The sequence below is a fragment of the Dipodomys ordii genome, unplaced genomic scaffold (assembly GCF_000151885.1).
Source record: "Dipodomys ordii isolate 6190 unplaced genomic scaffold, Dord_2.0 Scaffold3, whole genome shotgun sequence".
NCBI classification, from domain to species: domain Eukaryota; kingdom Metazoa; phylum Chordata; class Mammalia; order Rodentia; family Heteromyidae; genus Dipodomys; species Dipodomys ordii.
Window position 1 is genome coordinate 11,301,688 of NW_012267219.1, and position 6,992 is coordinate 11,308,679.

General features: G+C 41.6%; 1 pseudogene; it reads right to left on the reverse strand.

Annotated features, from left to right (window-relative positions):
• Nucleotides 1–2,595: 2,595 nt before the first annotated feature.
• On the reverse strand, nucleotides 2,596–6,539 carry LOC105987393 (annotated as a pseudogene).
• Nucleotides 6,540–6,992: the final 453 nt, after the last annotated feature.

The window sequence follows — 6,992 nt, forward strand, 5'->3', positions numbered from 1 at the left end:
AAAAGATGCGTGGAAAGGGAAAAAAATGACTAGGCATTGGGGTATTACTTGGCAATTCAAATGCTGGTGTCTGAAACATCATGTCCCCTTTCTGCTAATACTATTTTTCTTTTATATCTATCCTACCCTAGGAATCTTTCCTCTAAATTTCTGATGGACATGTTTTCCAATGATTGTTGCTAATCTCTGAACATCTTTTGTCACTGAGCTAAGACAGATGAAAAATGTATTAAAGATCTCAAGTTTCTGGAAAGATATAGAGACTTATTATGTGTTTAAATAGTCTCAGTTGTTTAAGAGTAGTTATTGATAAGCTAGGGTTAGGACACAAGTGTCTACTCCTGTTGTTCTAAATTCTCCAAAATGACCAGAGATGTTAATCAACAGAACACAACACTGTTCCTAATTCTGAAGAGCAAAGACTCACACATGGGCAGTCATTATCATCCTCGTCTCCTCTTCCTCCTCCTGCTCTTCTTCCTCCTCCTCCTCCTCATTCTTCTTCCCCTCCTCCTACTTCTTCTCTTCTTTTCTTCTTCCTCCTCCTCCTTCTCTTCTTTTTCCTCTTCTTCTCCTCTTCCTCTGCCTCTACCTTCTTCTCTTCCTCTTCCTCCTCCTTCTCCTCTTTCCCACTTTCCTTCCTTCCTTCCTGGAAATTTAGATTAATACATTACATATATGTACACAATATGTCAGACAGTAGGCAAAACATACTGGGAGTCAAAGAAAAATAACTCTCAGTGATGAGATGAGATGGACGGGCAGTTTAAGGAGCATAGAGGGTCCTGACATTCAGAAGCCATTGTGGTTCATTTTGAGACATTTAAACATTATAAGAAATGTGAAGGACTGCTATTGGACCAGCAAAGAGCAGCCTTCTAGAGGTGAGCATCCAGGGAGGGTTTCCCAGAAGCATGGTTTTTCACTCAGATTTCTGAAAGATTTTATGTATATCTTATTCTCAAAGTCATCTGACATTTATCAAACAAATAAATATTGATTAAATCATTTTGAAACTAAATACATAGAGCATGAATGCATCCAAGTATTCCCAAAACACTAGTCCTATATCCATTTACTGGTGCAAAATTAAATGGAACACACACACACACACACACACACACACTATAATTCCAGTTACTTGAGAGACAGAGGATTGTGATTTGAGGCCCACTAGGTCAAAAAGCAAAGATCCACAGTGTAAGCAATAAGCTAGGCATGGTAGTACATGCCTGTTATCCCAGTTCTGTGGAAAGTATAAATAGAATAGTGATCTAGGCTGGGCCAGGAAAAGATAACTAAAGCAGTCAGTGTGGGGACTTGGTTCAAGTGTTATAGTGTTATAGCCTAGCAAATACAAGGCCTTGATAGACAACTTGAGAATGGCCAAAGGCGTGGGAAGTGACCTCTGGCAAGGACATAGAAGTAGGGGAAGGTTTGAAAGGGCCTGCAACGGTGTCATCCTTACTATTTTATTAAAAACAGACATGAAGTAATTATACTAACGTGTTTAACAATGTTTTGATTCATATGGTGTGAATTAAGGTTTTTCGTACTGTTCAAGTGTTTCATAATAAAAAGAAAGAATCGAAGAAGGGAGAGAAAAAAATCCCTTTCTATTTCAAATACAAGAAGTTCTTTCTCCTCCAAAGTCAGCAGCCTGAAACCTGTCTACTGATTGCACTCAGCTGAGCCATTGTAATGTGGGAAGTATAGGTATTCAAATGTGTCTGGCTTGGCACTCAGTTTATTTGTCTGAGAGGATTTCTTTCTCTCTCCTTGGATGTAAACTTATCAAAAGCAGGAACTGAAGCAGCAATGGTTAAAGTTTCCCCAGGACTAGCTGTATCTTGCTTGCAGTTGGACTTCAGTAAAGGTTAGTTAGCCAAAGGAGTCCCCGCTGACATTTTGTGTGCTCTGTGCTGACATTGACCTCATGGTGCTCACAGACTAGACTTCGGCTGCCTAACTGGACTGAATAAAGAGTCACCTAGAGGGGGAAGTGTGCAACCCAAGCCATTCATTCTGTCAGGATGGCTGGGGGAGAACATACTGTGATTACATTTCCTATGAATAAAAGATTGTTCACCCTGGAGACTTGATTGAGCTGTGAATCTCTTGGGGGGGGGTAACATATCATGCCATCATCCTCATTCATCACATTGGCTACTTACCCTCATCAGATTGGCCCAAGACTTAAAATGGAGAAAAAACTCCTTAGTAGTATAAATGATTGGCTTCTGGTACCGGAGAAAACTATGGATATCTAATGAGAAGCTGGGAAGAACACTGTGAAAGCAGCTGTGGGAAGACACCAAAAAGACACTGAGTGGGGGCCACGAGGGCAGGGAGTAAAGTAGACAATAATAAGAAAGCAGGATAGAGGCACAGATTTGGGGCACAGGATATGGAAGGCAAGCACTGACAGATTCACTTACTCACCAGATTTAATGCAAACTGGCCCCCCCTCTGTGCTTTGTGGCCTGCTGAAAGTCGTCAGACTCAAAATGGAGTCACTTCCGCCAGATCCTAGCATAATGGCGTCAAGCAGCCATAGAAGACAAACTCTTGGGCACACATGCCCATGACTGGAAACTACTCCGAGGAATCTCTGAAAAACCACCCTGTTGTACCAAGGCTACTACAACTTCCCACAGAGAATACTTCCGCAAGAAACTGTCTGGTCAAGTTTGGAGGAATGCCACCCTTGTTATTGACCCTTCGAGCTACGGATGGTTGTTTCAAAACAACTTATGTAATCTTGCTCATTTTGCCTTTAAAAATTTCCTCTGGTTTCAGGCTCTCTGCATATGCCTATGATCTGTCATTGGACACATATCCCAGAGTATAAACTAATTTTGTTCCCAAGGGAATCCTTTTCCTTAGAGCAGCTCTCTGTGTGGCTGTGGTAGACCATAGTTTATAACCATACTGTGAGCGAATGTTCACATACTGCCTGGGAAAGATGCTGGTGATCCTGGGAGGCCTTTTGCATTGTGCAGGACTCTCAGAGAAGAAGGCAGCTGTCCAGTTGGTGTCAGGACCTGCCTCTGGCTTCCTGTGGCTATTTAGGCTCAGACTGTACATTCTAACTGTACCTCCAGCCTCTTGGCCTTTTATAAGTCCCTGTGCTATGTCTGTAAAGGACTACCTGATCGCAGAAGTGGATGAAGGCAGTCTTGTTGGGGATGCACTAGAAGGGAGTAGTCATCTGAGTGTCACAAAACATTTTATACATGCCCTGAATGATTCTTCCTGTCTGTTACCTTACTCAGCCTTAGAGTGTCATGTCAGTTGCTGTAGGAAAGTCTACAGTCCCTGTTCTTTCTGGGGTATGTTATGAGGCCCCTTCCTGATCTCTGTGTTGGTATTGTTCTTTCCTCATTCACACCATTTCCACTGGATTATGTATATCCCTGGTGCTTCCAACATCGAGTTGATTAAAATTGATATGAGCTGGAGACTCTATTCACCATTTAGCCCTCACATTTTAGTTTTATTTTCTTTCTAGATTTTTGTCGTTGTTGTTTGCTTGCTAGATGGTATTTTAGCACTTGAGCTAAATCTCCAGTCCTTTTATTTGTTTTCTTCATGCATTTTTATTGTTATTATTAAGGTGATGAACAGAGAGGTTACAGTTCCATAAGTCAGGTAATGAGTGTATTTCTTTTTGAACAATGTTACTCATTCCCTCACTGTCTCCCAGTTGTTCCCTTCATCCCTACCCACATTTTCAACAGAATGTCTAGTGAGTACCATTGCTGCATTTGTTCACCCTTTGTCCCACCCTTTGTGTGCTCTTCCTTATCCTATGAAAGACAAATAACCAACAGACAAGACAAAGAGAAAAGGAAACAAAAACACAACAATAAAAACTTTTGTTTCCATTTCCTAGAGTCTATTTTGATAAATATTATTTTATGGGATCAGATGCACATAGCTATTTTGACTTTGTGATCCTCTCCTAAGAATATCCTCCTTTGGTCTCACTGTGTGTGAATGCCTAGAGACCTGCATAATTTATTATGTCCCAGTGTATTTCTTTCAAAACAACCGAGTGTGTTTACTTGTGGATTTATAGGCACATTCTCACAACCACAATTGAGGGAAAACATACAACCTATGTTTCTCTGGGTCTGACTTACTTCACTTAATGATTTTTTCCAAGTCTTTCCATTTCTTTACGGGTTTCAATATCATTCTTTCTGATGGATGAATAGAATTCTATTTTGTATATATACCACATTTTCTTGATCCATTAATACACTGAGAGGCATGTAGGCTGATTCCCTTTAGCTTTTAGCTGTTTTTGGATAGAGTCTCTCACTTTTGCTTGAGTCTACCTGGGACTGTGATTCTCTTTCCTATGCCTCCTGAATAAGTGGGATTACAATCATAAGTCACCAAGCCTGTCTTTTTTGTTGGGATAAGCCTTGCTAATTTTTTTTAACCTGGACTGCCATTGAACCCTAGTTCTCTGATCTCCACCTATTGACTGACTGGGATTATGAGCCTTCTGTGTGGTTTGCAATATTGAGAACATAGCAGCACTGGAAAGAATTCTCCTTGTAAAACTCTAACCAAAATCATACAGGAAAAAAGGCACATATATCTATGAATTTCCTGACTCTTCCCCTAGCCCCTCTTCTCCCCCAGAACCTGCCACTATTAATCCGGACTTGTTTTCTAAACATTTACCAATGCTTTCCAAATTTGATTGTGCAATTTTACTTCTGTTTTGTTTTGCTGTTTTGAGACTGGGTCTCACTATGTAGCTCAAGCTGGCCTCAAAATCACCATTCTCTAGATTCTACCTCTCCAATGCTAGGATTACAGGTGAGCTCCACCATGCCCATGTGTAGTGTTTTTAACTTAACCTAAATTTATATTCTAGGCCATATCTTGATCTTGCATTTTGTTTTGATCGCCTATCAATAATGGTCCTGGTACTGTCTGGCAGTGCATCTAACCTACTGAGTTATATTCATCTGCTACTTAGAAACCCATAGAGTGGAGTTGGGAGCAATGGGGGGCGGGGAAGAAGGATGGAAGGGGTGACATTAATCAAGATGCATTGCACTTGTGAACTGACATCTCGAATTGAAAAAAAAAAACTTTGTACAACTATTTAAACATAATTTAAAAATTAAAATTAAATAAATAAGCAGAAACCCATAGAGACCCGGGAAAGGATTGAAATTCATTTAGGTTTTTAAGTGAATACATTGAAAATTATAACTTAGTTCGCAGAATTTGTGGCAGAACTACCTGAAGCCAGGCAGCCAGGATCAAGGGCCAAACCCACTATAAGTATGTGGGGTGTGTGGAGTGTGTGGGGTATGTGAGTGTGGGTGTGTGTGAAAAAGAGAGAGAAAGAGATAGGACTTGGGGGTGAGTGGGGATTCTGTAGTGAAGATCCAGTCCTGGTGGTGCTGAGCTCTCTGAGCTCCTACATTACTACGAAGGACCCATACTCCTCTGCCTACTGGGTAAAAAACTGCATTTCCTCCAGCAGCCTCTCTCATGGTCAGTCTCTCACCATCATGGTCACTGTTCTATCCTCAAGAGGTCAGTGCAATAGGGTGATAATTTGGGAGAAGTTCAAATCTTGGTTGCCAAAAGGAGCCATGGGAAATTTGATGGTATATGGTAATAATAACTAGTTGATCATTCATTAAAGGGAGATTCCACATAATGGCCCCAAAGACCATGGAACAAGTGGAAAGAAACTGCCCACCATCATTAGAATTTGGGCTTTGGATATTCAGGCCTGCCTTTCCTTGAGAGCAAGGGAGGAAAAGTCAATGGTAGCAGCCATTTGTCCTCTCCTGATTTGGTGCCCGGGTAGGTGAGATCAAACGCCATGGCAGCACTTCTCACAGGCACCAAAATTTATTGACAGAATCATCATTAAAATGACAGGTGTGCTGGTGCATTAAGTACTCAGTTGGATGGAGAGTATTCTGTAACAGACTTTATTTCAATCTAGCTACTCACACCTCTACCCATTTAAACAGAGAGAAAGAGAGAGGAGTGGAGGTGGAGTGCTTTGGTATAAGGTCTTTCAACGTGACCGTCTGAATAAATGGTCAGTTTTACAAAACTCCTTCCCCCCAAACTGAGGCATTTTATTTGTATGCCTGTATTAATACCTGGAAAAAGAATCCCAGGTTTTTCCCCTCCTGTGTGTTTACATCTTGCTTCTTCCTGATCCCTGAGGCCAAGATGAGATTGTCAATACAAAGAAGCCAAATTGATGGGCTGGGAGCACATTATTCTGCTACTTTTCAAGGTCTTTGAGCTACACATCAAATCTGGGGCTGATCACTCTTACGCCTGTTTAACATCCCTGTGAGGTTCACAACCATTTTCCCAGCTCTGTGATCATCCACTATTTCAAGTTCTCCAATGTAGCCATGCTTCATCATCACAGTGAGGAACTGGACAGTGACTTTGGAGCATGGTCTGATGAGGTCTTGGCGTTTGCCCCTCTTCTCAGCACTGTTGATGCTCTTGAGGGCATCGGCCAGGGTGTTCATGGGCACCTGACAGCAGCACAGAAAGATGGCAGAAAGCATGCCTGATGACTTCCTATTCTCATATTGTATTGGCAATGATCATATTTTCTGAACGTCTTCCCTCACCCCAATGGGTTTTTCTCAGAGAGTCTTGATTAAATAATCAATTCTACTCCCCCAAACAAGAATAGGCAGGGTCCGAAGGAGCTTGGCTTGTTAGCAGCCAGCTTTTGAGATGGTGTGTTTGAGAAAGTTTAAGGATATAGAGGGTATAACAGGGATCAGAAGCGACAACAGGGATCGGACACAGAAGCTTCTCTACAAACTTGTAGACATACTATCAGTCCTTCTCCACCTCCCAGCCACAGGCCTCCACAGAGCCAGTACATCAGCCTACAACCAGAGGCCTCATTCCCTTATTTCCTGCTCACAGAACAATGTTTTCCTTTCTCTTCCTTCTGCCTTCCCATTCTT